The sequence below is a fragment of the Mercurialis annua genome, linkage group LG3 (assembly GCF_937616625.2).
Source record: "Mercurialis annua linkage group LG3, ddMerAnnu1.2, whole genome shotgun sequence".
Taxonomy (NCBI): Eukaryota; Viridiplantae; Streptophyta; class Magnoliopsida; order Malpighiales; family Euphorbiaceae; genus Mercurialis; species Mercurialis annua.
In genome coordinates, this window is record NC_065572.1 from 37,069,657 (window position 1) to 37,093,444 (window position 23,788).

Sequence of the window (23,788 nt, forward strand, 5' to 3'; positions counted from 1 at the left end):
AATTTATCCCAAGTTAAAAATCCATTCTAGTTATGTCATGGCAGTAATGCAATTCTATCTTGGGTCTAGGCACAATTATGCTTATAAAACCATTTAAACAAATAACTTTGAACAAGTTATAAATCTTTAGTTTTGTAAGTTCTCCAGACCTTAGACTCTGTAACTTGAAGGTTCTTCAACTTCCTTGGATCCACGCTTTTCTATCGATCATCCTTTGATGCCTCTATCCTATGATTTCGATGGTATATTCATGTCGCACGATGCTCGATACATTAGGTTCGCTCTTAAGTCGTATAAATATCGGTTATCTACTTCATACGTAATAATACACAACAATCATAACATAATCATATCTTACTAACATGCTGAGCATGTGTCCATATAATCAAATCTGAATACAAAAGCGATATATCAATGCCTAGGAAGGGCATCAAAACATAGGCCCAACGTCTAGGCATAAGCGGAATATCTACGCATGTGTATCTCGTCAAACAATCTTATTGAACTTCCTAATAGACTCGCATCTTAGAGAGGAGAGTTGAAAGTTTTAAAATAAGACGAAAACCGATCAAGACATGACTCGAATCTTATGTGCTGCAGTAGTTCCTAGGTAGACTGACACACAAAGCAGTGGTATCCTGGACCAACTGCTCTGATACCACCTTTTTTTTCAGGTGCGGTCGTAACCGATATGGACTCCGTCCTATCCCATAGGGTGACATCCATATGTACCTATCAGAGCACGCATTACCATACGCTCTAGGGCAGAGAGCCTCACTTCGTCACAGATCATGAGTGAGAGTTCCCTAGAATCGGACCGGTCCCGGGAGCCCCGCTCACCAGCCGAACCTCCCATCCTTTGCTCTGATACCACCTTTGTCACGACCCAAAATCGAGGGCCGAGACCGGCGCTAGGGAACGGGAGTGGTTGCTCCGGAACCCGTAGCAAGCCTAAAAACGAGTAAATTTTTTTCGCAAATCAAACATAAAATTATGCACAAAACGTTTTCGAGAAAACATCGTAAAACAATATTTCATATACGTCGAAACCGTTCTTTGAAAACCGATGCATAATCGATAGGAACCAAGGTCTTACTCTGCGATAACATAACTCAGCATTGCCTTGTTTCGAGTCAAACAATTTCATACCAATTTCATTCATAGACAATTGTTGAAAATATCAAACTGGTAAAAATATAGTTTTATAAACCGTGTATGTATATATTATAAAATCAGAGTTAACAGCTGGACCTTGTTTGATATAAACAATCAAATATAGGGTGACATCTACTGACTACTGCAGCGCTACGAATTGAAGCGTACTTCAATACATACTTTATATATTGCAGACTTCCGAAACAAGAATGGAAGTCCATCTCTTCAAATACTATCACCTGAAATAAAACACTGTTGGGGGATCAGACAACGCTGAGTGAGTTTACACGTTACTAATGTTGTTTTATAAAATAACACCGCATTTAAAAACAAAACATATATAGAGAACATAATATATATCAAGTATTAGATCCGATTGAAACCTTAATCTTAAACTCATACTATTTCCTATAAATATCCTACTCATACTGTATCCGTTCATATTATATCAAATCATTTTAATCCAAGTGGTACGGTCCCGAGATAGTTCAACCGAGTTACTCGTTACCACGTGACATAGTCCCGAGATAGTTCAACCGAGTTACATCATGTCACTGCTTAATCCCAAGGTGTGAGTCCCGAGATAGTTCAACCGAGTTACTCACTAGATACGGGTCCCGAGATAGTTCAACCGAGTTACTCACGTATCTACCAAAAACATAATCCTCCTTACTCCCAAACATAGTCATCATTTAACGAGATCATATTAAACATTTTTAAATACAAGCATCTATCTATACTAATTCTATGACTGACCGGACACTGGTGATCACACAGCCTATTGACGCCCAATAGGTAGCTCGTTTCCTCGGATCACTATACTAGTTTTATTTTATAAGAAATAAACATTCAATAAGAAATAATAATCATTATAAATAATAATGCTTTATGCGATGCATTAATAATAATGACAATAAAATAAATAGCTTTTATTAATAACACACACAAGTAAATTGTAAACTCACCACTTGCTAACCATAATCTTCGAGAATTCGTAAAACGGTATCGCGTTCGTCATGTTCCGAGTCCCGTTAGTAATCGTCTCGCCGGGTCTACGAAAATTTGATAATTGCACTAATTAATAAAAAATCTAACTAGACTCACTTATCTAAAAATTGGGTTTGTAGCCAACTTCGGCTATCGAAACCGCTTATTTAAAATAGCCCATACTCAAAACCAATTGGACATTTCCATAGTCCGTAACATCGTCTACGACTTTCATTTAGATTCAAACTTCATTTGACGTCTTTAATGTTTCCAAAACTTTTCTCAAAGATAGCTCTTTAAATTTTTCCTATTTATTTCGTGTTTTTGGACCATCTTTGAGATACTAAAACTGTCAATTAAAGTGGTCCAAATTCAAAATAAAATTGACATTTCTAAAGTTCGGAATGTCGTCTAGACCTCGGAGTGAAACTAGCACCCGAAGGTGTCAGAAATCAATCCTGAAGTTGGTACCTCAAATCTGGAAATTAAAGCTGTCAAAACAGCCTACTACTGCTGCTGTTTCAGGCCTCGAAACAGGGCACGTATATTGGTCGAAATCCAAAACAAATTTGACATTCTTATTCTCCATACTCCAGTGAACAACTTTCGTGAAGATTTCAACTCATTACGACTTACCGTTTGTTCACAATTTAATTCCAAAGTTGCTCTTTTATTATGTTTTAACACTTAGTTTATTTTTTTCTAACTTATATTTCCAGTTTTTAATATTTTCAACTCATCATCTATTTTAATCACCCTAGCCCTATTTACTTGTTTAAATCCTAATCTGACTCTTACAATGTACTCTCCGTATATCCCTTACGATCTACCATTTAAACCTTCTCGAAAAGCATCGCTTAAAGACCTCCGTATCGTTGCCTAAACTTGGCATCATAGACTGTTTTTGGGTTTATTTTTCTACATTTTATAAGCTCAGTTTTAAACCCCTTTAACCATGATTTTTGAAGTTCCGAAAACTACGTTCTGGACTCGAGTATGCGTACATCGACCTAATGTTAGTGCGCCATTTTTATGGCTGCCGGAGCTCACCGGCAGCTCCGCTAAAAGTGGCAGCAACTGCTGCCTATTGCAGCAGTTTGCTGCTGCACTCTGCAGCAGTTTGCTGCTGCCTATTGCAGCAGTTTACTGCTGCACTTTTGCAGCAGTTTGGCTGCTATTTTGGGGCACGGATTCGACGTTAAAAACGTAAATTCTGAGGTGTCCAAACCCCTTGAATTATCTCTGAAAAATAGCCCCTAAATTCATCAAAATCATAGCTCAATTTCTTAGTTTCAACACTAACTATTAACACTCAACACAACAACTCAAACTTTAAATAAATCACATCAAACTCATCATCAATCATTGATTTTCAGAATTTATACCTTGAGCATGATGGAGGAACCATTCGGCCGAACCCCTATGTCAAGTTTCCATCATTAAATCTTCATCCTTCAAGCTCCAATTCATGGATTTATACCTTAACACCAATCAAATACCTAATATCAACTTAAAGCTCCAAAACCTTAGCTTTTCTTATCAAATTTTCCACCAAAATCAGCCATGGAAATTACAAATAATTGGCTTACCTTGCTTACCCACCATCTCATGATCATTTTGCATCAAAAATTGTTGAATTCCATTGAGAAAAAGTGAAGCTAGGTTGATGGAGTTTTCCTTCGGCAAAGGAGAAGAGAAATGGAAGTCCTTTTGAGTTTTTGATCTCTAATTTGGCTGCTAGAGAAAATGATTAAGAGGTGGAGGGGAGTAGGTGTCCTCATCTAATTAATTTGATGGGTAAAAAGTCCATCTAAGTGCTTAAATTAGGCACCTCTTACAACTAAATCCTTCGATTTTCTATTCTTACACTTTGATCCTAATCGTTTTCATAATTACACGAAAACTTGACGATTATTCTTTATAGATAAATAATGGACTCCATCGCATTATTTATTTCTTCGGGTCCAAATAATTTATTTATATCCCTTTTTTTTCGATAATTAAAATTCCGTTTAATAAAATGCTTTCGTCCAAATTTATATGATTTATTCTTAGGTCCATAAATTTATTTTACGAACCTTATCTTAAAAATTTATTAGCTTGGAACTTACCAATTATTTTATTTTGATTTATCGATCTTTCCTTAGTCCCGCTAAAATCCAATTTTATCGAATAATAATTTTCACTTAAATTATTATTTTACGATAATTCTAATAGACCCGCTTTGGTCTAATTCTTATTTCTTGAACTTAATTTCAATGTCCTTGATTTAATTCTCGCATTTACGCCTCTTGGCACCTTACGTAGTACTTTAAAAGTACGGGGTATTACAACACTTATACCATATCCAGAGTCCCAAGAGCTGAGCTAAACAGAGTTACGCTACCTGGTCCCGAGAGCTATGCTCACACCGAGTTACCACATTTCACAATATACCTTACCCGGATCATTACCGGTGCGCACGCAGTTCTAATGATGCCGATTAGGTAGCATGTTCCAACTAAGAGCCATAATATAAAAATAGTTCGAAATATACGTACAATATATATTTAATATTAAAATAACAATTTACTTGATAAAGCGCCAAATAGTAAGTACAAACGCACTGCTTGCTAATCCACGTGATAATCTGACAAGCAATCTAATCTTGGTTCGTCTCCGAATCACGATCAGTCGACGAGTCTAAAAAATATAAATAATTATTAAAAACGGACCCTAACTCTAGGGAGTACTAGATACCACATATGACTAGCATCAACAATAAGTCAAGCAAAAATACAACCAAACAGAATTAACAATTAATTACATAATGATCCTAGTCAAAACACGAAACACAACGAGTAACACAATACTCAAATAATTAATAAGTCAAGTATATTGAGTTCCCGTTTTAAAATCTGTTTCAAAAAATATTATTTAAATAATATTTAATTAATGAAATAAATCAATTTCCAAATAGTGGGTTAGCCGAGTTATCGATAACTACCAAGCTACCTCACATATCGGGTGACCAAAATATAACCCAACCCAGAATATTTTATCAAAAAATATAAAACAGAGTTTATAATATCCAAAAACAACTTTGATAAAATAAATATATTTATATTTTATTATAAACTATAGTTTATAATTATAGAAACAACTTTAATAAAATAATAATCCAAATTTAGAACGGAATTCAATATCTTAAAATTCAAGTAACCAATAGTTACTCATAATTTAGTTATTGAAATAAATTAAGAAGACCGTTAAAATCTCAAAACGTCTAAATGACACGTCTAGTCAAAAATTTCAAAATTAATAATTACCCGAGTAATTATAAATTATCGATTAAAAATATAATTATCGATCTCCGAATCGAAATAAATTAAACAAAACTAACATTATTCTTAGATTTGAAATGATGTTGCCAGATTAATTTATAAACAATAATATTATCAATTTATTATAAATAATAAATAATAATATTAACAAAATAATTTAAATAAAAAAATATAATGTTATCAAATTGCCAATTTATAAATCGAAACTAAATCTGTAGATTAAAATTAATTAACATTAGATTAAATGTGAATAGTTATAAATAAACTTAAAGGATTCAACTTAAAAATAATAATTAATAATTTTTTATTAATTACAATTAAAAAAACAAAAATCCAAACTTGAAAAAACAATTCAATAGTGTAATTTTAATTAATCATGAATTCATGCAATTGGTGGCTAAAAGAAAAATTCATGCACAGAACAATTTGAACATATATTTGACGTCCACTTTAATGGCCAAAAGAACACCATAAACAAACAAATCATTTTCATTAATTAACTAAGCAAGCCGCCATAATTTCCTTATTTTTTTAATAAACTATAAACCATTAACAGTACAATATTACATCGAGAACAGAACACTAAACAAATTTGAAGCCACAACAAACCCACTTAAACAATTACATTACCCGTCAAACATTAATGATGTAACACAAAACGAAGACAAGACAATGAAGCACCTACACTCACAATATCAACTCAATAAACAACCAAAACCATAGTGAAAACAATAACACAAACCATTCAACAAGCACAATAACCAAAAAAGAGTTGCAGCAATCTTCATCTCAAGAACCCACAGTTATATGAATAAGAATAAAACCAAACAACTCATAATCAAGAAATAAATCAGTTGAACAGATCAAAAACAATATATATAAATATTAGGTTAAGAGTAATACGTATCAGTTTATAACTTAGAACAACACAAATCACATAATCAAAATTTCAAGAGTAATGGCAGACACCTTTTGTAAGATATGCAGTCAAAATAACAAGAAAAAAATGGTGAAACGACGTCGTTTAGTACGGAGAGATTAACGTACCAAATAACGAATTTCCAGCTTAGAATCAAAGAGCACTTAGTTAGCTAAGACATCAAACAAGCGGATCTCGATTTGGTGCTAAAACGAATGAGAACGGATTAAAATACAAAACTATCAATAATTAAATAAAACTGAAATTCAGATTTGAAACTTGCCGAATTTCAGCGACGAAGGGATTAGGAATTTTCATGTAGAAGAAAGAGAATGATGAATAATATGACAGCTAGGGTTTGGTAATGATGAAAGTAAAATTTAGGGTTGTAAAACGGTTTTAAAAGACTTAAGTATTCAAGGAAAGAAGAAGAGAAAAGAACGCAGCAAGTTGTTGCTGCCAAATTGATATTAAGCAATTGAATGGGCAATATAGCAATTGCATGACATGGGCTTAATATTTGCTTGAATTAACATTGGGCTTTGTATAATACATGGGCTTTTATGGATTTAAATAAGAAAAAATTAGGAAAAATACTCTCTTTTTGAAAATAATATGATTTCCTACCTCAACAAATAAAAGATAGAGAAAATATCTCACTATTTTAATATATTTATTTTTTTACTCTAACACCTATTTATATTATAATTATACCTACTCTTTATTATTATTTTACTCTAACTATATTATTGGTGATTCATAAGTGACAACTGTCACTTTTTTCCTATTTTTCTCTCTCTTTTTCTCTTTCTTCTCCATGGCTTTCTTCTTCTTCTCTGTTTTTTTTTTCGCCATTCTTTTTTTTCATTTTCTTCTTCCTCTTCTTTTTTTTCTTTATTTCTTGTTCATTTTTATTCTCTTCTTCTTCATCGTTAATTCATCGCTCCGTCGTCGTTCCACCATTATCTCGCCGTCGCTCCGCCGTTTTTCATATTTGATTTTAGCGATTTTCCTCAACTCGTGGTGATTAATACGATTTCTTTCAACTTTCAGATCTAAATAAATTACTCTTGAATTTTTCCAATTCTAAATCTAAAAATCTATATTAAAAACAATTTTCTGCAGAAAAAATGATTTTCTGCAAAAAAAAACAGCTTCTGATTATCATATAAGTATCATCACTGCATTATCATGTAAGTATCATAACACTGCTGAGAAAATTTATTTTTTACTAAAAAAATAGTGTCTGATTATCATATGATTAACACTGTATTAACATATCGTTATCATAACATTATATGATTATGATAAGGTTATGATAATCCAAATGTACGATAATGATAATAGTATGATAATGTTTTTATGATAATATAATGATAAGCTTATAACAGTATGATAATATGATCCTTACATGGAAAAAAAATTACAGAAATAGTGTCATATGATAATATTTTATCATATGATAACGAGATGATAATATTTATGGTACATATATGATAATATCTATGATAATATATGATAAAATAGTGTCTGATTATCATGTCGTTATCATAACACTAGAGTATGATAATTAGATGATAATGAATTATGATAAGGTTATGATAACTGGATGATAACGTACGTGAAAATAAAATTACAAAAGATTCATGACACTAGTATGATAACCAGATGATAATAAAATAATAAAATTATGATAATAGTATGATAATATGATACCTATATGTAAAAAGATTACAAAAAAATTATGATAATAAGATGATAATGTAAAGATAATAGTATGATAATATGATACATGTATGAAAAAAGTAATTACAAAAGAATTAATGATAACGAGATGATAATGTGAAAATAATAGTATGATAATATGATACATGTATGAAAATCAATTACAAAAAATTTATGATACTAAGGTGATAAGGTGAAGATAATAGTATGATAACATGACCTTATTATACTTCATTATCATACTATTTTATTCATATTATCATATCGTTATTATAATTTTTATGTAATTCTTTTCATATAGGTATCATATTATCATATTGTTATCATAATTTTATTATTATGTCATTGTCATAACATTATCATTTAGATACAATAATACATTATCATCTCGGTATCATATGATTATATTATGATAACGAGATGATAATACAGTGATAACAACATGAAAATCAATTTTTTTTTGTAGAAAATATTTCTTTATATAGTGTTATGATAACAACATGATAATATAATGATACTCATATGATAATCAGAGACTGTTTTTTTTTTTCAAAATCATTTTTTTCTGCAGTGTTATGATAATCATATGATAATCAGATGCTGTTTTTTTTTTTGCAGAAAATCGTTTTTTGTGTAGAAAGTTGTTTTTTTTTCATCATAACATCGTTTTTCATGCAGATTATTATATCTAAACTTGAAAAAAAAATCAAGAGTAATTTATTTAGATCTGAATGTTATAAAAATCGCAATAATCACATGAATTAAAGAAAAGTTTGCTAAAATAAAATATGAAAGAACAATGCAGTGATGGTGGAGCGATGGAGAAACGGCGGCAGAGCGATGAAAGAACGAAGAAGAAAGAAAGAAAATGGAGAAGAGAAGAAATAAAGAAGAAAAAAAATTAACGAAGAAAAGAAGAAATATAGAAGAAGAAGAAGAAGAAAAAGAAGAGAGAGGAGAGAGGAGAAAGAAATAAAAAAGAGAGTCATATAAAAATGACAGCTATTATATGCTAAAAGTAAAGAATTAAAGAAAATGAGGTATAATTATAATATAAACATGCTTTAGAGTAAAAAAAATAAAAGTATTAAAATGATGAGGTATTTTCTTTATCTTTTCCTTATTGAGGTAAGAAATCAAATTATTTTAGAAAATAGAGTATTATCCTAATCTTCCTTTTAAATAATTCACACAAAGCATGGCCTAATTTACAATTTGCATGGGTAACTAAATTAAGGTATGGGCCTAATTAATAAAACAAACCGAATACGAATCGAACCACAATCGAATTAACTAACGATTCAATTAATATTATCAAATGCTCAACTGAAAAGGCCAAAAAATACGAGATATTACAATCTCCTCAACTTATTAAAAATTCGTCCTCGAATTTACCACAAAACCAAAATAAAATTAAATTAGAAACAGTGCGCACCACAAGCCCCACCTAACACATAAATCAAGAGTTAACGAATCACAGGCAAAGCGAAAAGAAAACAACTAAGCATAACAATTTTCGATTCCCAGAATTCCGCTCAACAGCTGAGTGGCAACTCAATCAAATTAAAATTAAAACGAATAATTCAACCTATGCGAAACGCAACCGCAATCTCAACGGATTTCTCGCGAATGATCATTTTTTTTCGCACTGCTCACTTACTTCAAGCAATAACCACACTTGGTGATACTAACTTTTGCATAACACAACAACCAAGCAACACAATAAGTCATCCTGATTAAATATACTCTCACAAAAATCACAACTGAAAACTAAATACCAAAAGAATCGTCCTAGTTCAACCAACTAAGATTTAATCAACAATACTATCAACTTCGCGAACCAAGACGCGAGAAATTCGCATAACGCAATTACATGGGATACATAGCTTAGACTTTTGACAACAATTCTCCGAATTGATAAACACAAAACTTTTAAGCTAACTCGCAAATCCAAAAAAAATATCATCATCTAACCGTAACCTCGAATCCTACGAAAGATCATTTAGATCGAAACCGCACATAATCGGTTCATTGGTTATGATCAAAACAATTTTTGTTTTTTAAGAAAAACACTTCCCAAAAACATAAAATATCATTTAACAATATCATCCGTCTAAAATTAAAATTGCTAGCATCTCAGGCTTCATTTCATTTTGAAACATAAAATAAATAATCTGTTGGAAAACCCTCCAGTTTGAAAACGCACCAACAGAATTTAAACACTCTCAATTTTGAATTCACTCCTTACTTTCAGAATAAATTCACAATTTTATAAAAACGTTCAATTATAAAAATAGTAATCTTCTCTTTTAACCAAAACTGATAAAATTTTATAATTTTCTAAAAAGATAACATTTTCAAATAAGATTCCCTTTGTTTACGAAATAATTTCCATATCGATATCAAAACTTTTGGACAGAAATCGAATCTGTAAAAATAATATCTTCTTTTTAAGTTTTTTTTAGTGTAAAAACACGCATAGAATATTACCAAATTTCTTAAACCAAAATTCTCAAATTATAAACCGTAAGCGAACACAATTCTTTCTAATCCAGACCTAATATGTTACTGCTTAACCCAACTATACCTCGAGTGCAACCTTATAACCAAATCATTCCTTACGAAACACAGATACTCCGACAATAAAACAATTCCTTACAAAGAAATCGCCCTTAAATCACCACCGTCGTCACAAAATATTTGTCTAGATACCACCTAGATAAAAAAAAATCAGAACCGTTTGAAATTTATCAACTTTTTAAACAAAATTTTTGACAATGTAAGTAGATAGTTTATAACAAAATATTTTTCTCAACAAGGCCTTACAGATAAAAATTTATTTTACATAATTGTGCGCCAGGGTGATGACAACTCTCATCCCCAAAGAGTTGCATTCAACCCTAATCATTTAATGACCGTGATGAATGTACTAAATGCATGTATCAATTATTTATTTCTCTTTTAATTAGTGATCATACTCGATGCTCAATGCATTTTCCTATCTGTGGTATTTAAAATGCATGATGATGACATGTATGAGCACAATTATGTGATAAAAACGTTTCAGTTTCTTAAACAAGATAATCCTTTGAAATCAAATCTTTTTAAAACATTTATTAGATGTTACACCCTGTGAGACGCGCACTTGTCCATCTTGACATATTTATCCAACTCCATCATTATAGTCCACCCATTTGAATCGCCATTAACAACATAACCCAAATCAATAACGTATCTAAAATTTACCTAACAACGAATTCTGACTCAAAACAAAATGAATTTTTTTCACAAAGAAAACAATGGAACACGACCGCCTTCACAACTCCACCATCAGTTTCGGTATTTCATAAATCTACCTGATGTAAACATCAGTGTATTGCTACACTGATAAATCTCGAGTCACAATTTCCACATCCTTTTCCAGAATGCTAAAAGCCAAAAAATTTGATACTCTAAATTTCTCACAAAGAGCCGATCTAGAAACGCAGTAACGCTCGAAGGTTAACGCACGAAGCGAACACCCACCGTTACTGAGTAATATTAACTCACAACACCATCCTCAGACCTAGGTAGATTTTTATACAGAATCCACTAACAGTTATGAGGAGTCGCTCCTCGAATTCCTCGACGCCAATCTCAATCATCTTGATTTCCAAAGCTCAAGGGTTAGTTCCGGCTAAACCAATTACAACATCTAAACTAAACGTAGGGTCTAAACAAAGGTTCGAATCGCACGACGATACATACACCAGAGTTAAACTAAAGAAAAACAAGCGAGTAATGTCCCCACGTGACACACCACACCATGAGGCAAACGAGAAAAAAAAATCAATATGGCATAACTTAGCCAAACATGAGAGACACAGTAAGAATACAATAATATAGGTCATGAATTTTCACACTACCAAAAACCACTTAAGCATCTCGTAATAAAACAATAATCGCTAGGGTAGGTAAACAATATTATACCAAAAGAACTGAGCATGTAACATCTTATCTGACCAACGTATTCCTACCGACATGGCAACAACTCAATCCGCCCAACAATAATTAAAATAATAAATATGTAATAACATGCTCAAAACGTCAAATCAGATCAAAAGAAATTGTGATATAGATCAAAAGTGTGCATTAAACCCATCTTGAAAAATAAAATAATTAATAAAATAGATCTCGACCCCCACAATTTTAGAACTTATTTTCTGGAAAACCTCTTTTATAAAGTAATGGTTAAAATTTTTTGAACGCTCCAATTAATAAATCATCGAGTTAGACGAGTAGTTACAACTACCAAACTCAACTCCAAATTTGGGTGACCGAAGTCATACCCGCAACAACCATTTGTAAAACGTATACAACACGTTTTCAAATCCGGACAAACGCATTTTAAAATAAATCTCAATCTTTTCAAAATAAGAAGCTCGACGTCACCCAAATAACAACATCAAACTCATCACCCAAGTGAGAAAACATTTATTCTTTAACAATTTTTTAAAAGAAAACGTAAGCTTCAGTCAAAACTAGCAACTCGAGCACAAAACCAACAACACCAAAGTATTGACAAACAAAAAATATGGTAAAAATTACAAAAGTTATTTTAAATCGTCAAAATAGTGTCACATTTTAAAATAATTAATATTAGATCAACAATATTTATTTTGGAAACACCAAGCCCGTTATAACATTTAAATTTTTAAAAACGAGAAATTCATTTTATTTCAAAAGAACGACCTTTTTTTTTTAAATTCTTACACAAATATAAAATTTTGAAATACATAAATTTAATTATTATTATTATTTTACTGGCAAGATAATGAAAAAAATATTTTAGGGTGTCGTGTCCAGACTACCCATTTGACTTTTTCGTTAAAATACTAGTTAGAAAAAAATCAATTTCCTTATGGAAATTTTAAACTAGTACATGGTCAACAATGTAATCCACAAAACATGATAAAAAAAAAAAATTTCAATCAAAAATCATTTACACTGGAAACAATGTCAAAGCCTAACAAAATATCATTTTTAAAATCAAGGCTCTCGACAAACGCTAGAAATACTCACAAAATAATTCAACCTCAACAATTTATTAAAGGCATAAAAGTCAGAATACTATCACCCAGTAAAACGCATCAACATCATGAAAAGATAAAATAACATCATGCCCAAGCATGAATTAAAGCAATTTACCAAAGTAAGATTTCTCGAGAAATCAAACGAAATTAAAATCACCCAAGTGGAAACGGCATCAACAGCAAAAGTATTAGCATCAAATCAAGACATAAGAAATGACTGACTCGACACATTCCTATCGGTGTAAGCAGAAAGCTTAAAATTAAAAGATGACGTTTGAAAAGACAAGACATGAATCCTAATTCCGCAGTAGTACCTATGACTCAATAACAACTTAACAGAGTAAACACATAGCAAGAAAATGGTCTTGGTTTGAAACTAAAGCTCTGATACCAAGTTTGTCACGACCCATTTTCATGAATCGTGACCGGCGCTAGGGTATGGGTAATGTAGTACCAAAACCCGTAGCTAGCCTTTCGGTTAACATACAATTATAATAATCCTGCAGAAAACTAATGCTCGGGGGCAACCGAGACTTCAGCCTAATTCTAGCAGTTATAATATTCAACAATTAATATAACATGCTTATCCAATATTGAGTATAAATAGGCATAACATAAACCGGTATAAATAATATAACATGCCAAAGCAATAATAATTCAGTCGAATCAATCCGACAAACAATTAGAATAAAATGAAGACGTCTAGTTACAACTGCGGTCTAAGATTAAAATAGTTTGACAGTTTATCAAAATAAATGAAACCTCCAAGAAAAGTAAAGACGGAGATCATCGAACTCTCGCAGATCATAACTCTGGGAAAAATTGGGAAAACAACAGGGTCAGATATACTGAGATGAGTTTATACCACTATTTACATTTATCAAGTGGAAAACCTTTTATACCGTTTAAAACATTTAATAACGATATTAGGAATAATAGTTGGAACCCTAATCCACAATTCTAAATAGTATACATAATCCAATAGGCTTGGTCCCGAGAGCTAAGCTACACCGAGTTACTACTGACCACACTTATACCATATCCGGAGTCCCGAGAGCTGAGCTACACCGAGTTACTCTACCTAGTCCCGAGAGCTATGCTCACACCAAGTTACCACATTTCACAATATACCTTACCCAGATCATTACCGGTGCGCACGCAGTCCTAATGATGCCCATTAGGAAGCATGTTCCAACTAAGAGCCATAAAATAAAAACAGTTTATGCCAAACGTTTGGCTTAAATCGCTAAAAAGGTGAAACGTTTTGTTTTGCTTTGAAACATTTGTAAACGTTTGGCATAAACTGCTAAAAAGGTGAAACGCTTGGATTTTTTTCGTAATATTTGTAAACGTTTTGCTCAAATCTCTAAAAATGTGAAATGTTTGGTTTTGTTTTGTAACGTTTGTAAACGTTTAGCTTAAATTGCAAAAAGGTGAAACGCTTGGATTTGTTTCGTAACGTTTGTAAACGTTTGGCCTAAATTTCTAAATAGGGGAAACGTTTGGATTTGCTACGTAACGTTTGTAAACGTTTGGCTTATATCGCTTAAAAGGTGAAACGTTTGGATTTGTTTCGTAACGTTTTAAATGTTTGCCTTAAATCGCTAAAAAGGTAAAACATTTGGTTTTTTTTTCGCAACGTTTTAAATGTTTTGTTTTGTTTCGTAACGTTTGTAAACGCTTGGCTTTAATCGCTAAAAAGGTGAAACGTTTGGATTTGTTTCGTAACGTTTGTAACCGTTCGGCTTAAATCTCTAAAATGGGGAAACGTTTGTATTTGTTTCGTAACTTTTTAGACATTTGGTTTTGTTTCGTATTGTTTAAAATGTGTGGCTTAAATCGCTAAAAATGAGAAACGTTTGGTTTTGTTTCGTAATGGTTGTAAACGTTTGGCTTAAATCGCTAAAACAGTGAAACGATTGGATTTCTTTCGTAACGTTTGTAAACATTTGACTTAAATCGCTAAAAAGGTAAAACGTTTGGACTTGTTTTGTATCGTTTGTAAACGTTTGGCTTAAATCGCAAAAAAGGGAAAACGTTTGGCTTAAATTGCTAAAAAGGTGAAATGCTTGGATTTTTTTCGTAACGTTTGTAAACGTTCGCCTTAAATTGCTAAATGGAAAACGTTTGGATTTGTTTCGTAGAGTTTATAAACGTTTGGCTTAAATCGCTAAAAAGATTAAACGCTTGGTTTGTTTCGTAACGTTTTTAAACTTTTGGCTTAAATTACTAAAAATGTGAAACGTTTGGATTAATTTCATAATGTTTGTAAACGTTTGGCTTCAATCGCGTAAAAGGTGAGACGTTTGGATTTGTTTCGTAACGATTGTAAACGTTTGACTTAAATTGCTAAAGAGGTGAAACGTTTGGATTTGTTTCGTAACGTTTTAAACGTTTAGCTGAAATCGCTAATATGGTAAAACGTTTGAATTTATTTCGTAACGTTTGTAAACGTTTGGCTAAAATCGCTAAAAAGGGGAAACGTTTGTTTTTTATCGTAACGTATGTAAATGTTCCGCTTCAATCGCTAAAAAGGCGAAACGTTTGGATTTGTTTCGTAATGTTTGTAAACGTTTAGCTAAAATTGCTAAAAAGATGAAACGCTTGGATTTATTTCGTAACGTGTGTAAAAGTTTGACTTAAATCGCTAAAAAGGTGAAATGTTTGGAATTGTTTCGTAACGTTTTACGCGTTTAGCTGAAATCGCTAATATGCTAAAACGTTTGAATTTATTTCGTAACGTTTGTAAACGTTTGGCTAAAATCGCTAAAAAGGTGAAACGTTTGGTTTTGTTTCGTAACGCTTGTAAATGTTCCGCTTGAATCGCTAAAAAGGCGAAACGTTTGGATTTCTTTCGTAATGTTTGTAAACGTTTGGCTAAAATTGCTAAAAAGATGAAACGCTTGGATTTGTTTCGTAACGTTTGTAAACGTTTGGCTTAAATTGCTAAAAAGGTGAAGCATTTGGATTTGTTTCGTAGCGTTTGTAAACGTTCGTCTTAAGTCACGAAAAAGGTGAAACGTTTGGTTTTGTTTCGTACCCTTTGTTAACGTTCGGCTTTAATTTCTAAAAAGGTGAAAGGTTTGGATTTTTTTCGTAACGTTTGTAAACGTTTGGCTTAAATCGCTAAAAAGGTTAAACGTTTGGTTTTGTTTCGTAACAATGTTCCGCTTGAATCGCTAAAAAGGCAAAACATTTGGATTTGTTTCATAACGTTTGCAAACGTTTGGCTAAAATTTCTAAAAAGATGAAACGTTTGGTTTTGTTTCGTAACGTATGTAAGCATTTGGCTTAAATTGCTAAAAAGGTGAAACGTTTGGATTTGTTTCACAACGTTTGTTACCGTTCGGCTTAAATCGCAAAAAAGGTGAAACGTTTGGTTTTGTTTCGTAACCTTAGTAAACGTTCGGCTTTAATCTCTAAAAAGTTGAAAGGTTTGGATTTGTTTCGTAACGTTTGTAAACGTTTGGCTTAAATCTCTAAAAGGGGAAACGTTTGGTTTTGTTTCGTAAACATTATAAATGATCAGCTTACATAGCTAAAAAGGTGAAACGGTTGGATTTGTTTCGTAATGTTTTAAACGTTTGGATTTATTTCAACCCTTTTTTTATTTGTTTCGTAACGTTTGTAAACGTTTGGCTTCAATCACTAAAAAGGTGAAACGTTTGGATTTGTTTCGTAACGTTTGTAAACGTTTGGCTTAAATCACTAAAAATGTGAAACGTTTAGATTTGTTTCGTAACGTTTACAAACGTTTGGTTTTGTTTCGTAACGTTTCTAAACTTTTGGCTTAAATCGCTAAAATGGGGAAACGTTTGGTTTTGTTTTTTAGCGTTTGTAAACGTTTGGCTTAAATCGCTAAAAAGGTGAAACGTTTGGTTTTGTTTCGTAACTTTAGTAAAGGATTGGCTTAAATCTCTAAAAAGGTGAAACATTTGGTTTTATTTCGTAATGTTCGTAAACGTTTGGCTTAAATCGCAAAAAAGGTGAAACGTTTGGATTTGTTTCGTAACGTTTGTAAACGTTTGGCTTAAATCTCTAAAAAGGTGAAAGGTTTGGATTTGTTTCGTAACGTTTCTGAACGTTTGGCTTGAATCGCTAAAAGGGGAAACGTTTGGTTTTGTTACGTAAACATAATAAACGTTCGGCTTAAATAGCTAAAAAGGTGAAAAGGTTGGATTTGTTTCGTAATGTTTTAAACGTTTGGATTTATTTCAAACCTTTTTTTATTTGTTTCGTAGCGTTTGTAAACGTTTGACTTCAATCACTAAAAAGGTGAAACGTTTGGATTTGTTTCGTAACGTTTGTAAACGTTTGGCTTAAATCACTAAAAATGTGAAACTTTTAGATTTGTTTCGTAACGTTTACAAACGTTTGGTTTTGTTTCGTAACGTTTATAAACGTTTGGCTTAAATCGCTAAAATGGGGAAACGTTTGGTTTTGTTTTTTGGCGTTTGTAAACGTTTCGCTTAAATCGCTAAAAAGGCGAAACGTTTGGATTTTTTTCGTAATGTTTGTAAACGTTTGGATAAAATTGCTAAACAGATGAAACGCTTGGATTTGTTTCATAACGTTCGTAAACGTTTGGCTTAAATTGCTAAAAAGGTGAAATGTTTGGATTTGTTTCGTAACGTTTGTAAACGTTTGGCTTAAATCGCGAAAAAGGCGAAACGTTTGGTTTTTTTCATAACCTTTGTATACGTTCGGCTTTAATCTCTAAAAAGGTGAAAGGTTTGGATTTGTTTCGTAACATTTGTAAACGTTTGGCTTAAATCGCTAAAAAGGTGAAACGTTTGGTTTTGTTTGGCAAACATTATAAACGTTCGACTTAAATAGCTAAAAAGGTGAAACGTTTGAATTTGTTTCGTAACCTTTGTAAACATTCGGCTTTAATCTCCAAAAAAGTGAAAGGTTTGGATTTGTTTCGTAACGTTTCTGAACGTTTGGCTCAAATCGCTAAAAAGGTGAAACGTTTGGTTTTGTCACGTAAACGTAATAAACGTTCGGCTTAAATAGCTAAAAAGGTGAAACGGTTGGATTTGTTTCGTAATGTTTTAAACGTTTGGATTTATTTCAAATCTTTTTTTATTTGTTTCGTAGCGTTTGTAAACGTTTGTCTTCAATCACTAAAAAGGTGAAACATTTGGATTTGTTTCGTAACGGTTGTAAACGTTTGGCTTAAATCACTAATAATGTGAAACGTTTAGATTTGTTTCGTAACGTTTACAAACGTATGGTTTTGTTTCGTAGCGTTTATAAAAGTTTGGCTTAAATCGCTAAAATGGGGAAACGTTTGGTTTTGTTTTTTAGCGTTTGTAAACGTTTTGCTTAAATCGCTAAAAAGGCGAAACGTTTGGATTTGTTTCGTAATGTTTGTAAATGTTTGGCTAATATTGCTAAAAGATGAAACACTTTGATTTGTTTCGTAACGTTTGTAAACGTTTGGCTTAAATTGCTAAAAAGGTAAAACGTTTGGATTTGTTTCGTAACGTTTTTAAACGTTCGGCTTAAATCGCGAAAAAGGTGAAACGTTTGGTTTTGTTTCGTAGCCTTTGTATACGTTCGGCTTTAATCTCTAAAAAGGTGAAAGGTTTGGATTTGTTTCGTAACGTTTGTAAACGTTTCGCTTAAATCGCTAAAAAGGTGAAACGTTTGGTTTTTTTTCGTAAACATTATAAACGTTCGGCTTAAATAGCTAAAAAGGTGAAACGGTTGGATTTGTTTCGTAATATTTTAAACGTTTGGATTTATTTCAACCCTTTTTTTATTTGTTTTGTAACGTTTGTAAACGTTTGGCTTCAATCACTAAAAAGGTGAAAACGTTTGGATTTGTTTCGTAACGTTTGTAAACGTTTGGCTTAAATCACTAAAAATGTGAAACGTTTAGATTTGTTTTGTAACGTTTACAAACGTTTGGTTTTATTTCGTAACGTTTATATAACGTTTGGCTTAAATCGCTAAAATGGGGAAACGTTTGGTTTTGTTTTTTAGCGTTTGTAAACGTTTGGCCTAAATCGCTAAAAAGGTGAAATGTTTGGTTTTGTTTCGTAACGTTTGTAAACGATTGGCTTAAATCGCTTAAAAGGTGAAATGTTTGGATTTGTTTCGTAACGTTTTAAATGTTTGGATTAAATCGCTAAAAAGATAAAACCTTTGGTTTTGTTTCGCAATGTTTTAAACGTTTTGTTTTGTTCGTAACGTTTGTAACGTTTGACTTTAATCGCTAAAAAGGTGAAACTTTTGGATTTGTTTCGTAACGTTTGTAAACATTCGGCTTAAATCTCTAAAATGGGGAAACGTATGGATTTGTTTCGTAACTTTTTAAACATTTGGTTTTGTTTCGTAATGTTTAAAACGTGTGGCTTAAATCGCTAATAATGAGAAACGTTTGGTTTTGTTTCGTAATATTTCTAAACGTTTGGCTTAAATCGCTAAAACAGTGAAACGATTGGATTTGTTTCGTAACGTTTGTAAACATTTGACTTAAATCTCTAAAAAGGTAAAACGTTTGGACTTGTTTTGTATTGTTTGTAAACGTTTGGCTGAAATCGCTAAAAAGGAGAAATGTTTGGATTTGTTTCGTAACCTTTGTAAACGTTTAGCTTAAATTGCTAAAAAGCTGAAACGCTTGGATTTGTTTCGTAACGTTTGTAAACGTTCGGCTAAAGTCGCTAAAAAGGGGAAACATTTGGATTTGTTTCATAACGTTTGTAAACGTTTGGTTTCAATTGCTAAAAATGGAAAACGTTTGGATTTGTTTCGTAGCGTTTATAAACGTTTGCCTTAAATCGCTAAAATGGTGAAACCTTTGTTTTGTTTTGTAATGTTTGTTAAATTTTGGATTGAATTGCTAAAAATGTGAAACGTATGGATTAGTTTCATAATATTTGTTAACGTTTGGCTTGAATCGCGAAAAAGGAGAAACGTTTGGATTTGTTTCGTAACGATTGTAAACGTTTGACTTTAATCGCTAAAAAGGTGAAATATTTGGATTTGTTTCGTAAAGTTTTAAACGTTTAGCTGAAATCGTTAATATGGTAAAACGTTTGAATTTATTTCGTAACATTTGTAAACGTTTGGCTAAAATGGCTAAAAAGGTGAAACGTTTGGTTTTGTTTCGTAACGTTTGTAAATGTTCCGCTTGAATCGCTAAAAAGGAGAAACGTTTGGATTTGTTTCGTAACGTTTGTAAACGTTCGGATTAAATTGCTAAAAAGGGGAAACGTTTGGATTTGTTTCGTAACGTTTGTAAACGTTCGGCTTAAATCGCGAAAAAGGTGAAACATTTGGTTTTGTTTCGTAACCTTTGTAAACGTTCGGCTTTAATCTCTAAAAAGGTGAAAGGTTTGGTTTTGTTTTTTAACGTTTGTAAACGTTTGGCTTAAATCGCTAAAAAGGTGAAACGTTTGGTTTTGTTTCGTAACGTTTGTAAACGATGGGCTTAAGTCGCTTAAAAGCTGAAACGTTAGGATTTGTTTCGTAACGTTTTAAATGTTTGGCTTAAATCGCTAAAAAGGTAAAACGTTTGGTTTTGTTTCGCAAAGTTTTAAACGTTTTGTTTTGTTTCGTAACGTTTATAACGTTTGGCTTTAATCGCAAAAAAGGTGAAACGTTTAGATTTGTTTCGTAACGTTTGTAAACGTTCGGCTGAAATCTCTAAAATGGGAAAATGTTTGGATTTGTTTCGTAAGTTTTTAAACATTTGGTTTTGTTTCGTAATGTTTAAAACGTGTGGCTTAAATCGCTAAAAATGAGAAACGTTTGGTTTTGTTTCGTAATATTTGTAAACGTTTGGCTTAAATTGCTAAAACAGTGAAACGATTGGATTAGTTTCATTATGTTTGTAAATGTTTGGCTTTAATCGTGAAAAAGGGGAAATGTTTGGATTTGTTTCGTAACGATTGTAAACGTTTGACTTAAATCGCTAAAAAGGTGAAACTTTTGGATTTTTTTCGTAACGTTTTAAGCGTTTAGCTGAAATCGCTAATATGGTAAAACGTTTAAATTTATTTCGTAACCTTTGTAAACATTTGGCTAAAATCGTTAAAAAGTTGAAACGTTTGGTTTTGTTTCGTAACGTTTGTAAATGTTTCGCTTCAATCGCTAAAAAGGCGAAACGTTTGGATTTGTTTCGTAACGTTTGTAAACGTTTGGCTAAAATTGCTAAAAAGATGAATAGCATAAATTTGTTTCGTAACGTTTGTAAACATTTGGCTTAAATTGCTAAAAAGGTGAAACGTTTGGATTTGTTTTGTATCGTTTGTAAACGTTTGGCTTAAATCGCAAAAAAGGGGAAACATTAGGATTTGCTTCGTAACGTTTGTAAACGCTTGGCTTAAATCGCTAAACAGGGGAAACTTTTGGATTTGTTTCGTAACCTTTTTAAACGTTTGGCTTAAATTGCTAAAAAGGTGAAACGCTTGGATTTGTTTCGTAACGTTTGTAAACGTTCGGCTTAAATCGATAAAAAGGGGAAACGCTTGGATTTTTTTCGTAACGTTTGTAAACGTTTGGCTACAATCGCTAAAAAGGGAAAACGTTTGGATTTGTTTCGTAGCATTTATAAATGTTTGGCTTAAATCGCTAAAAAGGTAAAACGCTTGGTTTGTTTCGTAACGTTTGCAAACATTTGGCTTAAATTGCTAAAAATGTGAAATGTATGGATTAGTTTCATAATATTTGTAAACGTTTTGCTTTAATCATGAAAAAGGGGAAACGTATGGATTTGTTTCGTAACGATTGTAAACGTTTGACTTAAATCGCTAAAAGGGTGAAACTTTTGGATTTGTTTCATAACGTTTTAAGCGTTTAGCTGAAATCGCTAATATGGTAAAACGTTTAAAATTTATTTCGTAACCTTTGTAAACATTTGGCTAAAATCGTTAAAAAGTTGAAACGTTTAGTTTTGTTTTGTAACGTTTGTAAATGTTCCGCTTCAATCGCTAAAAAGGCGAAACGTTTGGATTTGTTTCGTAACGTTTGTAAACGTTTGACTAAAATTGCTAAAAAGATGAATAGCATAAATTTGTTTCGTAACGTTTGTAAACGTTTGGCTTAAATTGCTAAAAAGGAGAAACGTTTGGATTTGTTTCGTAACGTTTGTAAACGTTCGGTTAAATCGCGAAAAAGGTGAAACGTTTGGTTTTGTTTCGTAACCTTTGTAAACCTTCGGCTTTAATCTCTAAAAAGGTGAAAGGTTTTGATTTGTTTCGTAACGTTTGTAAAAGTTTGGCTTAAATCGCTAAAAAGGTGAAACGTTTGGTTTTGTTTCGTAAACATTATAAACGTTCAGCTTAAATAGCTAAATAGGTGAAACCGTTGGATTTGTTTCGTAATGTTTTAATCGTTTGGATTTATTTCAACCCTTTTTTTATTTGTTTCGTACCGTTTGTAAACGTTTGGCTTCAATCACTAAAAAGGTGAAACGTTTGGATTTGTTTCGTAACGTTTGTAAACGTTTGGCTTAAATCAGTAAAAATGTGAAACATTTAGATTTGTTCCGTAACGTTTACAAACGTTTCGTTTTGTTTTGTCACGTTTATAAACGTTTGGCTTAAATCGCTAAAATGGGGAAACATTTGGTTTTGTTTTTTTAGCGTTTGTAAACGTTTGGCTTAAATCGTTAAAATGGGGAAACGTTTGGTGTTGTTCTGTAACATTTGTAAACGTTTGGATTTGTTTTGTAACGTTTTAAACGTTTGGTTTTGTTTCGTAACGTTTGCAAACTTTTGGCTAAAATCGCTAAAAAGGTGAAACGTTTTATTTTGTTTCGTAACGTTTGCAAATGTTTGGCTTAAATCGCTAAAAAGGTGAAACTTTTGGATTTGTTTCATAACGTTTGTTAACGTTTGGCTTAAATCTCTAAAAAGGTGAAACGTTTGGATTTGTTTTCGTAATATTTGTAAACGTATGGCTTAAATCGCTAAAAAGGTGAAATGTTTGGTTTTGTTTCGTAACGTTTGTAAACGTTTGGTTTAAATCACTAAAAAGGTGAGACGTTTGCTTATGTTTCGTAACGTTTGTACACGTTTGGATTTGTTTCGTAATGTTTGTTTTGTAACTTTTTAAAGGTTTGCTTTTGTTTCGTAACGTTTGTAAACGTTTGGCTTAAATCGCTAAAACGGGGAAATGTTTTGTTTTGTTTCGTAATGTTTGTTAATGTTTGGCTTCAATACCTAAAAAGGTGAAACATTTGGTTTTGTTTTATAACGTTTGTAAATGTTTCGATTTGTTTCGTAACGTTTTAAACGTTTGGTTTTGTTTCGTAACGTTTGTAAACGTTTGGCTTATATCCCTAAAAAGGTGAAACGTTTGGTTTTTTCTCGTAATTTTTGTAAAAGTTTGACTTAAATCGCTAAAAAGGTGAAACATTTGGATTTGTTTCGTAACGTTTGTAAATGTTTGGGTTCAATCATTAAAAAAGTGAAATATTTGGATTTATTTCGTAGTGTTTGTAAACGTTTGACTTAAATCGCTAAAAATGTGAAACATTTGGTTTTGTTCCGTAACGTTAGTAAACGTTTGGCTTAAATTGCAAAAAAGGCTAAACGCTTAGATTTGTTTCGTAACGTTTGTAAACGTTTGGCTTATATCGCTAAAATGGTGCA

General features: G+C 31.9%; 1 long non-coding RNA gene across 2 annotated transcripts; it reads right to left on the minus strand.

Moving 5' to 3' along the window:
* Positions 1–339: 339 nt before the first annotated feature.
* Positions 340–4,336, minus strand: LOC126674222 (uncharacterized). 2 transcript variants are annotated; one of them, XR_007639474.2, is made up of 5 exons: positions 3,732–4,336; positions 3,528–3,622; positions 2,121–2,207; positions 875–1,407; positions 340–662 (listed from the first exon to the last, which is right to left on the minus strand). It is a non-coding gene; the product is annotated as an uncharacterized LOC126674222 (long non-coding RNA). The 2 variants fall into 2 exon arrangements; XR_007639475.2 differs by lacking the exon at positions 2,121–2,207 and having other exon boundaries at positions 3,732–4,333.
* Between the last annotated feature and the right edge of the window lie 19,452 nt (positions 4,337–23,788).